Source organism: Myodes glareolus, chromosome 14, assembly GCF_982192425.1.
Source record: "Myodes glareolus chromosome 14, mMyoGla1.1, whole genome shotgun sequence".
Taxonomy (NCBI): domain Eukaryota; kingdom Metazoa; phylum Chordata; class Mammalia; order Rodentia; family Cricetidae; genus Myodes; species Myodes glareolus.
In genome coordinates, this window is record NC_142039.1 from 13,448,049 (window position 1) to 13,467,707 (window position 19,659).

The 19,659-nt window shown below is 41.8% G+C and overlaps 1 long non-coding RNA gene across 1 annotated transcript; it reads left to right on the plus strand.

Annotated features, from left to right (window-relative positions):
• Positions 1-80: 80 nt before the first annotated feature.
• Positions 81-19,124, plus strand: LOC125417359 (uncharacterized). The gene is made up of 3 exons (XR_007237114.3): positions 81-9,499; positions 10,275-10,381; positions 17,403-19,124. It is a non-coding gene; the product is annotated as an uncharacterized LOC125417359 (long non-coding RNA).
• Positions 19,125-19,659: the final 535 nt, after the last annotated feature.

Here is a 19,659-nt window from a genome sequence, read left to right on the forward strand (position 1 = left end):
GTGGGACTAGGCGCGCCGGTGGGAGGGGCGCGGTCGCAGAGCTGCGGTCTTCTGGGACTGGGTGGGTGGGGAGACCTGTGAGTGGAGGAGCAGGAAGAGCAAGCAAAGGCTGTGTCCTGCAGATCGGAAGGCGGGGAGAGAGAAACAAAGAGAGCCTGAGATTGGGGCACGTAGTGGAGAAGCCCTCAGCCCACCATACCAGGCTGAAGGACAGACACTCGGATCCTTTACAGAGGGCTGGCTTGTTTTGGGTGGTCGTATCCGGGATTTAATGGACTCAGTCCAACTCCAGAGGGCCAGGATCCACTGCCTCCTGACTAAAGCCCAGGGGACAGGGGTGGGGTCGCTGAGTCAATGGTGGTGACTCATGAATCCCTGAGGGTGAGATCGTCTAGCGGTTCAGGAAAAACCGTTAGTTGAGATTGACTCAAAACTCTGAGAGCGCCAAGCTCATTGTCCCAAGTTTCAAACCACCTCTGAGCGTAACCGCTCTTTTGATTGTTGTCGTGGAGACACCAGAATGTGGTGAGCTCCCCTTAGGAAGAAACTTCTGAGAGCCACCGAACTCATCCCACCCCCTCCCAGATCGCAAATGCACTCAGCGAGGCTTTCCTTGCTAAGTTCCCTCCCGCGTTTCCCTCCCTTCTTTTCTTCCTCCATAAAACCACACCCTAACTTCTGGGTGAAAGAGGAAACTACGTTGGTAGTTTCAAAAAATAAGCTCAATGATCACGGTCTTTTCTGAAAGTAGAATTCATGAAAAGATAACCCGAGCCAGACAAGAATTTGTTAGGTATCGTTAAAAAAAAAGAAAGAAAGAAAGAAAGAAAGAAAACAGAACAAAAATCCCATCCAATTTGATGAATGAGTTCAAATGAAAGACAGTTATGTAACTCAAATGATGACTGAAGAAAGAGATTTGTGTTGTTTTTAGGGCGATGCAGATGGAGAAGATTCTAGAGACTGGTCTGGACAATGTCACAGATCCTTTTTCCCCCACAAGAATTTGTAAAGTATAACTTGAAATGGAGATGCAACTGTCCACAGAACAAAAGGTCCAGATGCTGTTTAGGTCCAGCGAAGGTCACCTGTCAAAGGGAAACCAACTGTCCAGCTCAAGGCTACTATTTCACTGTTAACAACTAGACAGGACCGAGGGGTCTTGGTTCTCCAGGGGAGATGGAGCTTCCAGGAAAGGAAAGTCAGGCCCCTTGTGATTAAGCAGAAGAAAAAAAAATCAATCTATCCCAGTTGCTTTGGGGAGTACTCTGAGTGGGTATTTACGGAGTACTGAAAGAATTAATTACAAGAGAGCTGGGAAAAGGGTCCAGATGAGGAAAAGGCTTGTGTTATATTTTTGCTTTTGTTTTTCTTTGGGGCAGAGAATATCCACAGCTTACCTGGCAATTAAGAAAAATGGCTTAGAGACGCTTGGAGTTATGCTAGCTTCGTTGTATAAGGTTCTTTGAAGCAATAGTGTGTTTACCTCATCTCAGTCAGTTCTGGGGATTGTCACTGCCAGCAGGACCCTCTGGGGCCCGGTTCTCCCGCTGTGGCTTTCTTTTTTCTCTCTTTCAATGAGAGGCTGTGAGTCCTTCCCAGAGGGCATTCCTGGGGTTAGCCTGTGCCTCACGTTACCATCCTGTGCACTGAGAGCCTTTTATTCAAGCCACTGTTCAGCAAATGTCACCATTGTGAGTTTGCTTGGAATGGCTCAGGATGAGAAAAGTGATTTCCCTGTGGGGCGGAGGGAGCACAGCCCGTCCTTCTACATGGCATGTTGACTCCCGGGCAGTGCAGTGGCTTTGTCAGTGGACTCTAGCAGAATGAGTCACTGTGGAAAATGAGGACTGGATTCTGGTGTGGCGTGGCAGTGTGCCATGTGGGCACCCACAGCAAATTCCTCAGGTTGTGTGTGATGACTTCTTTAGTAGGCCCTGGTCTCCTCCATCATCTGAAGGGTCTCCTTTCTCTCTGGCCAGATCCCCTTCTGTAGTCTCAGGAAGGTCTATGAATATTCTCCTTCGACTGTTGATATGTCTGCTGATATCTCTAAAATGGACAGAACTCTGTGTTTATTTACGAGCATGCACTGTTCAATTTATTCTTCATTTTAGAAGTTTTTAGAAGGTAGAGAAGGGAATTGAAAACTACTACAATTCATTCATGGAGAAGTCATGAGTCTTGGGAAAGAATTTGTTTCACTATACACTCATACACACACACAAACACACAGAGACACACACACAGACACCCACACACGGGGAGGGGTCTCACACAGCACTCTACCCAGGAGGTGACATTGGCAGCAGGTAGAAACCAGTATGTTGGAATAAATGACCTCACCATCACTCACTGTGTACTAACTTTTGAAAGTAAACAGTCTATGATAGCTTCCTCAGTTTTCATATTTATTTTTAATTGCTATGAAAGCCTACCTCAAGTATTTTTAAATGCTTGACTTATGTGTGATTCAAGTTTGCATATAAATAAGTGAACGGTCATGTGAGCTGCAGGCAGGCAAACCCGATCACATGTGAAGTACAAACAGTGATTTGGGAATTTGCAAGCTTTGGCCATGTCAGTTGAACGGGGTGACTTGAGTTGACAGACCAGCCAGCCGTGCGCACAGGAGCTTAGTGGCCTATGGAGGCTTTGGGAAAGCTGCCGACAGGAGGTCATATCAAGAGGAGCGCAGCTGGCAGAACCTGTGGGTGAACACTGGGAATGAGAGGGCAGGTAGAATGAGGCATAGTGATGCAAGCCTGTAATCCTACCACCTGAATGGTGGAGACAGGAAGAGGAGGAGTTTAAGTCTTTTTTTTTCCTGCATAACTCTTTCAAGGACAGCCTAGGATGCCATGACACCCGCTTCTCCATCTAAACAAACAAAATACCCACAGAGGTATAAAAATCATATGGCATCCTATAAACATGCACAGCTTTTATGAATCAAAATTAAAATCAAAGAGGCTAAAAACAAGACAAAACCTAAGTCCCGATGAAGAAAATAAGTAATACAAGTGTTTTTATTTTTATGCTTACTGGATGGGGGATATTGTATGCACACTGAGTTTAACTTAATGCTGCTAGAGCATCCATCAAGTTATACTTGACCCTTCTTTCAATGACTTTTCTGTTTGATTTCATAGTGATAGTTATCATACCATCAACAAATTCAATTCATGAATAACATTCAGGCATTTGTTGCGTCCTAGAAATTAAATGGCAGAGTAATTACTTACTATCTTGCTGGGTGCCAGACTCCTAGAGGGATTTGGCACGGGCACACAACAGGTCCTTTGTCTCTGAACACCGTCGATAACGATTGGGATTTGTTTGCGCCTTAGTTCTAAATGCAAACTTTGCTTAGAAGTTAAACATTTTCACCTACATGCTGCCCTGCTCCTTCGGTAGTCTGCTAAGCAACATTAGACACACACAGCTCATATCACACCCTAAAAACCACCATCCACAGCAGCTTCCCCAACCCAACTTCACTCTGTGGAGCACTTTAGTGAGGAAACAGGACTGGAGACTTTGCCGTCACCATTTCCTCATTCTGTACCTCTTAGGTCCAATGGGGAAGGTGTCCCACTGATACCTGCAGCCACATGTCTCTTATGCTGCTGTCACCCAAGTTCAGGTGTTTGAGTCCTTTTGTCCCTCCTTCCTGTGATACTACAGCTGGCTTCTGCTCATCCAGATATTCAGTTTCTACCAGTGCATCTGTCTTAGGTCTCAACCCCTTTTCTTAAAGATTTTGTTTCTACAATTCCAAGACCGTCTAAAGAGGATTACTCATCCCTTTGCTAGGATATGGGCACTATGAGGTGAAAGTCCACGTTCACTCTTTCCCACTGCTTTATTTTTTGTGTTTTTTGTTTGTTTTGTTTTTGTTTTTGGAGACGGGGTTTCTCTCTGCAGCAGTCCTACCTGTCCTGGAGCTAGCTTTGTAGACCAGGCTGGCCTCGAACTCATAGAGATCCACCTGCCTCTGCCTCCTGAGTGCTGGGATTAAGGGTGTGCACCACCACTGCCTGACTCACTAATCTTTTTTCAGTGGCTGGAGGAGAACATTTGTTGAGTCTGTGAATAAAAGGAATAAAGGGGGTGAGACTAGCATTCAGTGGAATAAAGAGACTAGCATTGAGACTAGCATTCAGTGGCTTGTGCTATGCTCCTTCAGAATGCTAATCCCTTTAGATGGGATGGAACTCAAACTTTATGGGAAGTTGTGAACTATATATTTTATTCATTTATTCAAGATATACTTATCGAACATTTAACCATTGCTAGACACCTTGCCACAAACTGGAGAAGAAATGTGTAGTCCATATCTTCTTGCAGTATTATATGGAGTCTGTGTGAGTATGTGCATGTCCAACAGAGACAATACTCAAAGGGGAAAAAATCTTAAAAAGCTGTAATAAAGGCCATGATGCCCACAAATTAAAAAATGATTCGTATTTGCTTTCTCCACTGTATCCGATGCTTCATAGTAGAGTGAGGTAAGTTGAAAACTTTTCCTGCCCATAGGGAGGAGTTAAGAAGCCAGAAAAAAGAAACAGGTGGCTCATGCCTATCATCCCAGCACTTGGAAAGTGGGGGCATTAGGCTACATACCTAGTTCAAGGACAACCTAAGCACATGAGAGCCTGTCTCATAGATTATGACAAATAGTGAATGAGAATCATGATGGATATATGAATGAAATGCTGAAGGGCTTATAAGAAGAAATTATATCCATTTGAGGGAGACCCAAAATGTATGTACTAAGATATTTTTGAAGAATGATGTGGTTTCCACAGTAGGTCACAGTGGAGAAAGTATTTCCCAAGCTGGCCAATCAGCATAGGCAAAATCTGGGTCTTCTGAGGAATACCAAGAAGCTCAGAGTTGCTGGATTGCGAGGCAGAGGTAGAGGGAAGGGAACTGGAAGCTAGCACGGGGCCATGCGTTGGAAGACCAAATGCCAGGGAGAGGAGTTGGTAATTGATGCAGTGGGCAGTGGAATTCTCTGCGGTTTCTGAGGAGAAAGACATGCTTGTTGCTGCATCTTAGGGGGTTGCTGTGGCATGCTGTTGAGGATGAATTGGGCAGACTACTTGAGAGCTGTTTGTAATAGACTAAAGAAACCGAAGTGAAGGCGAGTCTTAGAGACTAGATAGAGGCAGAGAAAGAGAGAAGCAAACGCATCTCTGGGCTTCCTGGACAGGGTAATCAAGAGAATGAGTATATTCTAGGCAGAACAATTTAGGCAGGAAATTAATCTGAGGGAAATGATTATTCATTAAGGTCTGTCATCAAGAAGAGCATTTGCTACTCTAGTCAATGTAGATTAAAATCTTGTAAAGGTGAAGCAGAGCTATTTTAACTCAATGTTATTTCTTACCCACTCACAGGAATAGTTCAGGTTAGTTGTCTTTTACTTCCCCTGGTCTGCTTTCAGTGTGTTTGGTTTCCATAGCTACAATGATGAAATCATGAGTGTCTTTGGTATCTCCACACTTCTTAGAAGACGAGGGGACAAAGAAACTTCAGCATCCTCCTCTAGAGATGTCTTTCAACTTTGGGAAGGAAAAGCAGATAGCTATCCACAGAATTATCCAGAAAGTCTAACTTCTTAATCATCTTGTTACAATCTACAGAAGAGGAAAGAAGGTGGAACATAGGTAGAAGGAATGAAACTGTTAGTTGATGTGCAGAAGGGAAACCTAATGTAGAAACCAAAACAGTCCCAGCAAATGTTACATGGGGAAGCGCAGCTAGATTCTGTGAATTTGTCCACTTATTGAAGGGGATAAAAGAAGAGATGGAAAAGAAAGAAGATTGGGGATCAAAAATCTCTGCCATCCCAATTATAAAATCAAGATGGCATTTTAAAGAGCCCTAAATGAAATTGTTGTAGTATAGCTACTTATCGAGATTATTTTAACAAAACTGTTACATATTTGTTCAATGGTTTATAATGTGGTTTCCATTACTTTTCAAAGATTAGGGAAGGACTGGAAGTTAGTATCTCCAAGGTCAAGTGGCCTTGACTGCAAGGCAGGGCAGGTACAGGCTTCATTTCCCCCCACCAAGAAGCTGCCCCCCGAGGAGATGACAGGCAGCCTAGAGACCTGGTTCGCTTGCTTCTCCTGCAATCACAAGAAGTCTTGTGATGTAAAAGTGGATTGTGCTCGCCACACTGGGGCCATCTTCTCTACGGATTCCTCGAGGAGTCCAGACACCCATCATGTGTCTGTCAGAACCAGCAATTGGACAGATGCCTGCGAGACAGCCAATCAGTACAGTAGCAATATCAAGGCCCTGTCCCTCAGCAGTCCCTCACCTGAGTACCAGTTCAGAGACATTCCAGGGCTTCAGGATGTAGGTCTTATGCTGTGACAGCCCTCCCTCTGAGGGTACGGAATAGAAGTGAATGGGTCCAGGCTGCGGTAGTCTTCCCTGTGTGCTCATGGAGTAGGTGTGTGTGTGTGTGTGTGTGTGTGTGTGTGTGTGTGTGTGTAAACACAAATATGGCTGCAATGGTGACCCTGGTTGCTCATAGATGGGATAGAAGTGAGGAGAGCCATGCTGCCCGGAGTAGCCTCAAACTTCAGGACCTTATGCCTTAAATGACTCTTCAGGTTGCTCCCTTCTTCTGCCCCCAGCCCTGCCCCCAAGATTTAGGTTCCTGGTTCTTCTGGTGACAGTTTCTGACATCCCTGGCAAGGAATAGCTGTGGGACCTGCAGCGGCCTCACCAGCACCTTGACTTTAGGGAACTCGATTTCCTCTTCTCCAAACCTTCTTGTACTTGTGATTTGGGAGGCAAGGCTACTGATTGCCCTGGTCACTTGGTTGGGCTTTGTGGAGGAGTCCGTTTTCATCTTCATTTCCTTTTGTAGAAAAGATAGGGGCTGGATTGGGAACAATTGTCACTCACAAGTCTGTAAATAAAGCAGTTAGTATGGGGGGAAAAGGCTGTATGGGGGTGGTCATGCTAATCTTAGAAATTTTGCCAATTACCTTGGTATCCTGGGAAATTGCTAATTTGTGGAGATCATGTAGTTCCCAAGTGGTGGGAGGTTACTGTTATTATTATTGTTGTTCCTGGAAATGTAAGAAATCAGGTAATAATAAAGTGAAATTGTTTTGTAGCACAGTTTCTTGTATGGAGCTGAAAGTATTTTTGTTACTCTTCCTTACTTTTGATGGTTCCATACGGACATGCCCTGTTTTGTGTTTATATTAAAACCCTCATTACCCTCTGCTACAACCCCCCTTTTCCCTCTGAACCCCTTCTAATTCTAACCCCAGTGACTACAACATGAAAAAAAAATCATACCCTCCCCTTTAGTGACAACTAGCAGTCCCCTGTTCTTTAGGAAGAAATGGGCCCTCATGGGCACCTCCTCTATCCACGATGAAATGGTGAAGGGACTGAGCTTACGCAGGTAACCATGGCTGCCTAGTGTTCATGGCTGCAATAGCCACGTCATGTGTGAGCGATAGCATCTCATGGCGTTCTTCTCTGTCTCCCTCTGTTAATTCTTTCTACTTCCTCTTCTGTGATGCTCCCCGAGCTTTAGAGGACACAGATGATATCAATGTCCCATTTGGGGCTACGCCTCGACAGCTATTGAATTTCAGCGCCTTGTATGTGAGTTCTGCATTAACTGTCATTCTTTGCAAAAGGGACTTTTTCTGCTCTAGATTCAGAGGAACACTAGCCTATGGTTATAAATAAAAATATTTAGAAGACAACTTGTCAATATATCCTCTTAGGGATACAACAGTAGTACGCCCACCTCCTTCAGCCTATGAGATCTCAGCCTTTCCGCCAGGCTTATAATACCAGGTGTGTCCTCCCTTCCTATGGAGCAGGCGTCACAGAAGTGTCAGTTGCCCAAGGATCAGCAGTGCCGCCATCGCACCAGTCCTCACGCCTTGCTTGCTGTGTCAGTGTCGCAGTGCGCATGCACCATAGCGTGGTGCTACTGTTGAGGAGCCTCCTCCCCCAAAGGCCTTTACAGCACCTATGCAGCAGGAGGAACGCTCTTCAGTGGGAAGCAATGGTTCTGGAGTCTTTTTGGCATTTTTTGCATAGTGTCTATCTCTTTGCATCCCCCCCGCCCTGCTCTGATGAAGCAACAGGACTCATTTTAATTCAGAGAATGCTGTGGCTTTAGAGAGTCATCCCAGAATTACGGACATCTTAGGGGTTTTCTGTGTACATTTCATTTTTCTACTTTTGACTCAACCTGTTAGAATGAATTGATAGTGATGTCACTTGATTCCTGCATACAATTAAATGAATAAAAACGTTAGCCCATGTTTGCTAATAGAAATGAAATAAATGGAACAGAGTTTGCGTGTGTATTGCGTCCACAAGCGAGAACACTCCTGCTGTTTACCCACTCTGTATTAGTATGAATGGAGGGGAAAAGTTTTTTTTCTTTTAACATTTTAGTCCTTTGGGCTATTAATATTGCACAAGCTAAGAATAATGCAAGAGTTGCACGAAATGAGAGGAAGTTCAAGACGTCCAAGGACAGTCAGGAGTTTTCAAGGCCAAACCAAAGCGTTACTGATAAAGCACCACGTAGGCTTGTTCTCCAGTTTTAAATTTGTTCTCAACCATCCTTCTGCTTTTACATACCAGATTTTCCCTAAAGAATGCTTATAAACATTTGCTTTATTTAAAAAATAGAGCATGCTTAAAGTTTTGGGCGTGTGGGAGGGACGGAAGCAGCAGGACACAGGTGTAAATAACGGGGAAAGCACACATGCACATAATAAAACACCGGTGAAATCCCAAAGCAATAGTGGCGCCATTACTAACAGATTGCGTTGTTCTGAGAGAACCAGAAACCGTACCCTGCCGATGTGTTTTGAGTACTTACATGTTCCAGGCTCCCTGATGGCTGCTAAAGACAGAAAAACGTTCTTAGATACTGTGTCTTCTACGTCCCCCATTTCTATGAAATAATTGGTCTCTAAGGCTTGCATAATGATGTGGTCACATTGAGATCCAAGTGAATTTCCTCATAAAGTCAGAAGACCCTGGGGAAACAACATTGACTTTTCCTCCCCAAATCCATGGAAATGTAAACTTTACTGTTTTTGTTCTCCCTTGCAAATAACTGTGTGAGTCTTAGTTGCTGGGTTACTCTCTCAAACACAGGCTCCAAACTGCAGCCAGGGAAGTGCAGTTAGCAATCAAGCGAAGGAAATGACTAGTGGGTTTGAAACCCAACATACTGTCCCGTTCTTCACGTAGCGAAGCATCTCTGTTACCCAGACAACTTTTGTCACTAAGGAAGTACTTGTGACTCATCCTCACACAGAGTGACTTATTTAAAAATCTGAGTATTCACTAACCTTACCATTATGACTCGCTTTTCTTTTCTTTGGACTAAGGCAGAAAAAAAATACATCTGGATGGCTTATTACTCACTGGCTGATCTACATGTTACAATGCAATAAGCTCACGGTGATCGGAATAAAAGGTCAGTGGTTCTTGCAATATGTGAATGTGTTAATGTTGTTGCTGGAAACTTATTTCCTAACAAGAGATAAGATAATATTTCTCATCAATCATTTTGTACAGAATGTAATAAGCTATTTAAAATTGTAGTCATACTTATGATAATTAGAATGCAGAATTGTTTTATAGCATAGCATAAAGTGCCTTAATTTCTTCCACAGAGATGAAAAATAAAATTAAAAATCTCTCCTGGGAGGTGTCTAGAGGTGATAATTACACAAAGAAATGCAAAGGATAATACTTTGTCAGACTCTCCAGAATTTAATCTGTCTACTTGATCTCATAGATGTTACTTATTGACCATTGGGATTTTTTTCTGTGAAAAACAGTAGAGAAGTTGTATAAAAGTATTTATTTAAAAGAACAGATCTTCAATAATATATCTGGATTCATACAAGGAAAAAAAAAATCTTACCATCGACAGCTACAGCACCCAAAAGCCAAGAATATGAGCTGGCTTTTGAGATCCCTTCAAGAATCTTCTGGCTTGGGCTTGGGCTTTGCTGGGAGTATGTGGTACCAAACTGCAGGGTGGCTTGGGAAGGGGGACTCACCTGACCACTGTTACCTATTAGAACTGACTTCGGGAACCAAGCTGTAAGATGCTGAAATCTCGACAGCATCATTCTAGCATGTACCGTGGTGCTCTCCATGTAGATCTCCTGCTTCTAATTTGGTGGCTGGAAAAGCTTGAAAGAGGCGATGAGTCATTCTAAACATTTCTCTTTTTCTTCCAGATAGACGCTTACAATGGGAAGCCAAGTCATGTGGTTGATACACACCCGAGTCTTGCCATCTGAAGCGTTTTCTGGAGGGAAGCTATGAAAAGAACCTTTGGGAGGAGGTACTAGTGCGGTGGTTCTCGAGGACTGGTACCCTGACAGTCACCATTAGCACCTCCTGGCAATTTGTTAGAAACAGTCCCCATCCCAAACCTTGGTGGGGCAGTGCTCTGTGTTTTCAGAAGAATCCGTGTGATTCTGAGAACCTTGATCACAGTGAATCATTGGTATTTGTGGGCATAGAGGGGATGAATCATGCAGTGGTTGGAGGCTGAGGGAAATTGGTCAGGTTTTGCTTATGACAGGAGGAGGAAATGATAAAAAGCAGGCTTTGGGTGGGTGGCACAGTGCTTGTCTGCAACCCTAGCACTTGAGAGGTAAAGGCCGGAGAACCAGGAGTTCAAAGCCCGCCTCCACTACACAGTGGATTCCAGGTCAGCCTGGAATAAGATACCCACCTTCTCTCTCTCTCTCTGTCTCTCTCTGTCTCTGTCTCTGTCTCTCTGTGTGTGTGTGTGTGTGTGTGTGTGTGTTTTATGAATTATTTGTTAGGGTGTGGGTATGCATGCGTGTATGCACATATGTGTGGAGGCCAGAGACTGCCGTCACATGTGTTCCTCTTTGACTCTCACCTTATGCTCTTTGAGACAGTTTCTTTCCCTGCCCATAGAATCTGCTGATGCAGCTACACAGGGTAGCCAGCAAGTGCCAACAATCTTTCTGTCTTAGGCCTCTCACTTCCAACACTGGGATTTCAGGAAAGCACAGCTCTACTTAACGTTTATGTTACTTTTAAGTATCTGAACTCAGGTCTTCAGGCTTGCCAGTCAAGCAGTTAACAGACTGTGCCACTTCCTCAACCCCAAAGCCCTGTTTCAAAAAATATAAAGTGCATTTTTTAAAGGCATTAATATTATGAATTTAAAATAGTAAATAAGTAATAAAAGTGTGGCCTTTAATTTGTTGACTGGCTGCTTGTGTATGAATCGCAGAGGGACAATCAAGATGAGTAGGTTAATATATCATACACTATGACACGGTTCTGACATTCTAGAATAATTGTTCTATTGAGAAAAAGCATTCCACCAGGTCCTGGGGGTGCACACCTTTAATCCCAGCATTTTAGAGGCAGAGGTAGGTGGATCTCTGTGAGTTTGAGGTCAACCTTGTCTACAGAGCACTTTTCAGGACAGCCAGGACTACACAGAGAAATCCTGTCTAAAAATAAGTAAGTAAGTAAATAAATAAATAAAACTTCCCGAAAACCAAACTAAAAACCCAACCCGAAAAGGCATTCCTTTCCATATTAGGACAGAAATTTAATTCAACTTTATAAAATCCTATACTATTCTTATATTCCACTGACTTAGCCAACTCCGTCTACAGACGCCAGCTTCTACATCTGAAAACCATATGCATGGCCACTCTCCATGACTTATCTCATTGGAATGGGACAAGGGATTCTGTGTGTGTGAGAGAGGCACTGTGAAGATTGTGGGTAACAGGAAAAGAAAACCATAAAGATTGAGAAAGATTTAAATAAACTCTGATGTTGAGGGAGTTTCTAGAAATTGACACAGAAAATTACCTGCTTTCTTAAAATTCCCCTTGTGGTCAGGGACTTAATCCTGGAAATAAAATATTACTTTAGACTTTTATTTAACCATGTATTACTTAATCTTTTAACTGTAACTTGATGAATGTTCAGTTTCTGTTTTACATTAGTGAAAAATTGCATTAGTGAAAGTTACTTACAGAATCATTGTGAAAATAAAATTAGATAAATACGAGACGGCAGTTTTGAAAACACAGACATTACCACTTTTAGATATTATCCTTGGGATCTGAGTTCTTTGCTGTGTGGGTTGAAGAAGGTTCATGAATGTTGACATAATGACATCATCCAGGAGCTGGGACTAAGGATGCTCATCAGCAGATTTTGTGATTACAAAGATTGTCTGTGTTTATTTACGAACTAACTCAGCTTCAGGGGAATGCTTCAGTTTTCTTATGAAGTGAGGGAGATCCACATTTGTTTCAGTAAAGAAAGTGAGTCTAAAACTGGTATTGTTTCAATTGGTAAGTATGTCATCTGTTCTTTCAGGGAGAGAAGAGGATTTGAGATGAATCTCAAACAAGAACAGCAGACAAACGAGTAGTGCTCAAAGGGAAGGAAGACGAGGTCCCACACAACTATATGATTGAGAAAATAGGGTTTTCATAAGGAAACAAGATGGACGAGATGTGGGAAGGACAGAGAGGGAGAGCAAGGAAAGAGATACCTTGATTGAGGGAGCCATAATGGGACTAGCGACAAACCTGGCACTAGGGAAATTCCCAGGAATCCACAAGGATGACCCCAGCTAAGACCCTTAGCAATAGTAGAGAGGATACCTGAACTGGCCTTCCCCTGTAGTAAGATTGATGACTACCTTAAATGTCATCATAGAACCTTCATCCAGAAACTGATGGAAGCAGATGCAGAGATCTGCAGCTAAGCACCGGGTAGAGCTTCCTTAGTCCACTCAAAGAGAGGGAGCAAAGGAGTCAAGACCATGATAAGGGGCAGGAAAGAAATACCCACAGAAACAGCTGACCTGAGCTTATAGGAACTCACTGATTCTAGACTGACAGCTGGGGAAGCTACATAGGCCTAAACTAGGCCCCCTGAATGTAGGTGACAGTTGTGTGGCTTGGGCTGTTTGTGGGTTCACTGGCAGTGGGACCAGAATTTATTCCAGTGCTTGAACTGTCTTTTTGGAGACCATTTCCTATGGAGAGATACCTTGCTCAGCCTAGATATAAGGAAAAGGGCCTTGGTCCTGCCTCAAAGTAATGAGTCAGATGTTGTTGACTCCCACAGGAAGCCTTACCCTCTCTGAGGAGTGGGTGGGGGGGTTGAGGTGGGTGGAAGGTAGGGGAAGCAGGAAGAGCAGACGGAGAGGGAACCGGGATTGGTATATAAAATGAGAAAAGATTGTTTTAATCAACAAACAAACAAATAAATAAAATGAGTATAGGGTTCTCAAAAAGGTATCGTAGACAAATATGGAAGAGAAAACTAGATAGTTATAGAAAAGTCTGTTTCATTTTGTCACTTTGCAATAATTATTGTGAAAATCAGTTTGTTAAACGAGGAGAACATGGACATGAAGTCTGCTCATTTTCCCAAAGGACCTTCTACATTGCAGCGGCAAAGGAGTCGATGGCAGTATTTGTCTCAGAAAATGAAATACCTTGTGCATCGAAAAACATGAAGCCTAAGTGGAAAACATAATGAAGTCGGTATTGTTTTTAATATGTGAACAACCATGTGAAAAAGACGAAAAAAAATGTGATAATTGGATAGGAAATACATATAATTCAAGCAGGGAAAGGACAACTATTACAAGTGATTGACAAAATAAAAGAATTTCATATGGATGATAAATGAATAAGCATCCTTGATACCAATACAAACAAGGTGAACAAAACATGACTTGTCATCTTTTAGCATGAAAAGAACACGTTTGTTTAAAAAGATATGAAAGACAACACGTCCCTGGCAGTGCTGGTAGGAATTAGGGTTCTTCCCTTTCTGGAAATCAGTTTGGTTACAAGTTTAGGAAATCTTTTTTTTTTTTTTCATATAGTCTTCCCAGAAGTATCTGATGAGACTAACAGAAGCTTAGAATGTTAATAGTCAGGAAAGTGCATTTATACTGATTTTTGTACAGAGAAAATTTCCTAAGTATTGAATACTAAGAAAATAGGAACATATATTTTTTGTTTTTATGAACCATTGAAACAAGGTGAAAAACACACTGAGAATATGTGAAATTGATGGCCACGAGAGAGCAAGGCACAATCAAGGTTTACAGAAGATGTTTTATTATTTATATACTGCTATTTGTTTATCCTTTACACCAGACAGTAAATATAACATGTAAAAGTTGGTGTGTCTAATGAAGTGCAGTCAATAATGATAAAATGTGAAGAGGCTGTGTGTGTGTGTGTGTGTGTGTGAGAGAGAGAGAGAGAGAGAGAGAGAGAGAAAGAGAGAGAGAGAGAGAGAGAGAAAGAAGAGAGAGAGAGAGAGAATTTTGCACAGGATTCTGATTTGGGTAAAAGATAATTAGTGCAAATCAAGGAGAAACACTATAATGTCAACTATAGCTTCTCACATCTCCTTTTCTCTTCATATGTTTCCCTATGTTCTAAACGACGTGCATTGGCGTGAATGTTTTATCACTAACTAAAAGGAGAGAGATTGGGCCAATGAGAGATTCTGGAATTCAGCTTGAGCTTCCTCCATTCTGGGCATTTCCAGTGTGTGTTTATAAGCCCCTTTAGGGGACTTTCTAAAAATCTGGATCAAGTTAATGATGTTAAGTGTTTGCATTTTCAAAACCGTTACCTTTGCCAGGATGTATAGGCATTGTTCTTTCTGCTGGTCTCTCCCCACCCTGTTCTAGGATTCCTTTTCAACTGAAGGGAGTGCAGAAAGCTGCGCCCTGCAGATTCCTGACATTCCTTCCCAACCAGAGTCATCTTGAGCTGCTAGTGTGAAATTCTTCCTCAAAATACACGCTACCCCTCCTCCTCGTTATAGGGTGGCAGTCATATTTTTTCATAGCTTCTCTCATATCACTTTCCTTCTTTAATACTTTGACCAAATAAATCTGTCAACCTGGTGAACATCAATTCATGTGACAGTGATCGAATCACATTTTCTTCTTTTCTTCCTTTTTCTTTTCTTGCACTGCTATGGATCAAATCCAGGGTCTTGCATAGGTCATGAAAGCACTGCACCACTAGACTCACCAACCATCATTCTTTTACATTTTTTATGCATCTTTACTATTGTTATCACCATCATTGTTACTGCTATTCTTCCCTTTTGAGACAGTCTCATAGCCTAGGCTGGCTTGGATCACGCTGTGTAGCCTATGCTTCATGGCGCATGAACTCTGAGCTGGCCGAGTGCTGGGCTTACAGGTTTGCACTGTCACACTAACTAACAGCCTTTTCTCTTTCTAAAAAATCACATATTTTAAAAAGTTAAAACGATCAATATTGACTAATAAACATTTTAATTATCTCTACTGTTTTTGTTTGTTTGTTTGTTTTTTCCAAAGCAGGGTTTCTCTATGTAACTTTGGAGCCTGTCCTGGAAAAACTGGCCTTGAACTCACAGAGATCTGCTGGTCTCTGACTCCTGAGTGCCGGGATTAAAGACCTGTGCCACCACTGCCTGGCCTTCTCTACCTTTCTTAAAACAGATTAATCAATATTGTCTGACTTAATGTCAGCTTATTAACAGAATGTTCTTCTGCCATCTATAGAAATGTTGCTAATTTTAGCCTCTCAGTCCAAAGCCTCTTTGGGGAATTTAGGTATTTTAACTTAGGAGCGACTACCTTAGATGGAAAGAAGAATCCGGAATCAGTTTGCAGGAAAAAGTTGAAATGAGGGTTGATGGTCTCTGTGTAGCAACTATGAAAAGTAGTTTTGAGGAAAAGCTATGCTTGTTTTAGACTCACATAGGTTACTTATGAAGATAAAGATACCATTTTAACAAATTGAAATAAATGCAAGATTTTCTTATATAGAGTAGATGGATGTAATGTAATCTAAAGAAGTATTATTGTATTTTAATTGTTTTTACATAATTGTTGGATCATACACAAATGATGCCAAATAATATTGTTGTGTATCTAAACTAATACCTAAAAAGCAAGGGCAAAATATACAATTCTTGTATAGGATCTTTCTTTGGGTTGTAGTTTATCGATTTTGATGATGTAGTCATTAAAACTGAAGATGAAGAATAGATTTTATGGAGTCTGTTGCAAGGTGGTTCAACAGAGCTTGCTTCCAGACCTGACGGCATAGGTTCAATCTCAGAAGCCGACATAATGGTAAAAGAGAATCAGCTTTTGCTGACTGTCATTTTGTTGCCACAAGTGTGGGTGTTCACACACATACACTAATACATACCCACATTTGCACACACACACACACACACATAAATAAATATGTGTAAATAAAATCAACAGCTATGGAAAAGATTCTGGTGCGTCATGATCTAGACTTCCAGGTTCTCCCAAATCTGTGGCATCAGGCATGATTCACAAGCCTTCAGAGTCTTCATAGCTTTATCTGTACAGCTCAGGTTGGAATAAATCAGTGTTTTACAATCAGTGTCCCATGAAGTTATGTAGAGGTGGCCACAAGATGGATGGGGTAGAAGAGGTTATCAGGTATTTTTCTCAGTCTGCTGGCTTTAGTACTTCAACAGCAGAGGGTGTGTGTGTGTGTGTGTGTGTGTGTGTGTGTGTGTGTGTGTGTGTATTTAGTCTGTGTGTCTATGTACATATGTGTGCATTGTGTGTCTGTGCATGTGCTTGTGTATGTGTGTGTCTGTGTACATGTTCACTTGTGCATCTATGTGCATGTGTGCCTCATGTATACATTTATCTCTGTGTGTATATTTGTTTCTGTGTGTGCATCTGCATAAGCGTGCACGTGTATGCATGTGTGTATTTCCATGTGTGCACCTGTTCTGTTTCACCATATCTCTCTACAGTGATTCTGAATAAAAATTCTTTTGAAGAAGCGTTCTCTCTCTAAAAAGTAGTGTGAAAAACTAATTGTTTTTTCACAGTAATTGTTAAGGTTCAGTTTCACGCTAACTTTCTATGAACCCATGGAAAGGGTTTTAAAGACAGATCCCATTATTTTTCTAAAACACAATCCTTAAAATTTGCATGAAAGATTTTTCAACTAGGGATCTCAGAAATGTCAAAGAACAAAATCGGTATTATAACCTATAACTGAGGCAACCAATCAGGCTCATGGCTTCAACATTTTCAGAGACTGGAAGTTTTCTTTGTAATCTACGTCTTAAAAATGTATTGTTTTTCTCCTTGTGGGAAGCAGGAGATGGGAATGCTCGCAGCTGTAAGTTGTAGACTATTCCTTCAACAGGAAATTACTTATCCTTAAAGTCGCCAGGAAGTTCATTTTCCATCTGGTCTTTTTCTCTTGAGAGTTTATCCTGTCCCAGACAGAACACATTTTCTTTCCTGTTTCTTTTCCTAGGTGACAATCTATCAACAAGGCAACTGGACACTGGAAATGAGATGAAATGTTTGGCTTAAAAATTTGCTTTTGAATTCCTTTTTTTCTGTAGTTTTTGAGCCCTGTTTTTAAAAAATGTTTAGTTTCCTTTCTGTTGAGTAAAAATACTGACAAGATGTAACTTAGGGGAGGAGAGGATACAATGTGCTTAGAGTTCTGGGTCATAGTCAATCATTGAAGAAAATCAGGGGAGAAACTTTATTAGAAGCTGGAAGTGGAAACTACTGGAGAAGACTTCTTGCTGGCTTGTTCCCAGGCTCATGCTTGTCTAGCGTTTTTATACAGCGGAGGGTCACCTGCCCAGGGAATGGAGCTGTCTACGGTGGACTGGGTCTTCCTACATCAAATAATAACCCAAACAATCTTCCGCAGATCGGCCACACAGGCCAATCTGCTCTGGGCAATCCCTCAGCTGAGCCTCCTCAAGTGACTCTAGACTTTGTCTAGTGATATTTAATTGTTCATTTGGCAGTCAGTATCCAACTATTAATTAATTAATGGTTTGACTATGAAATGTCATTTAGGTTTACGGTTTCAGGAAAAGAGTGGTTGGAGCTATTGTTTTGACCCTGAGGTGCGGGAGAACATCTTGGAAGTGGGGAAGATGAAGCAACTGTTCACTTTATGGTGTCCAGGAAGCAGAGTAAAGATGATAGCAAGGGGCCAGGAACAAGATGTGCATGTCAAAGACCAATTTCCTCCCACTTAGTCTTCACAACCAAGTGGTCCATTTATCTATGAACAGTCCATTGACAAAGTTAGTATCCTCATGTTCCCATTGCTTCTCAATAGTACCAACACCAACAGCAAGCAAGCTTTCTACACACAACACTTGGGGCCATTTTTATCTCCAAACAATAACGTTAGGCTAAATATTTTTAATCCTCATTTAATCTTTAAAACCACGTGTTCCCTTATTGCTACATTTATTAATGTTCACTTAGTTTCAAAGTGGTTAAATGGCTTTCCTCAAATCACACTGGAAGGAAATGCGGGGTTGTCATTCTCATTTATATTCTAGCTCTTGAGATTGCGCTCATATCCACAACACAGCTCATTATAGGATCATTTCTTCAACGTCAGTACAGAGGCGTACTCTAAAGGGAACTTCCGAACCTTTCTTCTGCATGTAATTTCCTCCCCCGAGGACATTTATTGTTAATTTATTCTAAATGACGACTTTCTATTTCCTCTTCAAATGAACCATTCCTTTTCTGTGTAGACCAGAATGCTACTTGCTCTTTTCTGAAGCTGACATGGGCCGGGCATGGGTTCCTGAGATGTGAGCCTGTATAGGAATCCAAGTCATATTTCAGTTGCAAATAAAGAGTCAAAGATGATTGACAAAACTATGTGAAGCCTATGGAAGACCTTGGTGAGTTTTAATGGATATCAGTGATGCGCAGGAGAGAAAGAAGGATTCCAAGATGTGCAGCGAACCCCTTAATGATTGAGAATGTGCTGTTATTATTTTAATACACTCCTTGGTATTATATTGTATCTTTATTTATTTGTGATTTTTCTTTTTGTCGAGACAGAGTTTCTCTGGAGCTTTGGAGCCTGACCTGGAACTAGCTCTTGTAGACCAGGCTGGCCTCAAATTCACAATTTGTGATATGTTTTACATATATACCCTGATTTTCTTGGTGTTCATGTACATTGATTTAGAAATAAATTTTCCACTGCAAGAAAAAATTCACTAAAAATTCCAAGTTTTGCTATTTGTTTCTATTTTTACTGTTTTTCCTCTATCTATGAATCTTACACTCTTATTCAGTGACTCCCCATTGTGCTGCCACTATGCAAGCCTCCCTATTACCCCCCAAAGAACACAGTCTGCACATCAGCTGGACTCTACAGGGCCTGCCATCTACCAAGGCTTCCATGGAGAGCACAGTAAATTGTTATTCTTAAGTCTCTGTGCTTTCCTGACACGTATGAATGTGCTTGTGTGCCCATGCCCTGGTGCACGTGTGTGACAGTACATGACCAAAGGCTAGAGGATGACCTGCAGAGGTCTGTTCTCCCTTCTACCGTGCAGGTCCTGAGCACTGAACTCAGATTATCAAGCTTGGTGGCAAAAGCCTTACCCCTGAACCATCTCTCTAGCCCTAACTTCCATTTTCAGAGTAACTATCACATGTGGTTAACTTTAGAGAACTATTATGTTAAAGACATGGTTCATGCGACATGAAAACTGGGCCAGAGGAAATGGAAA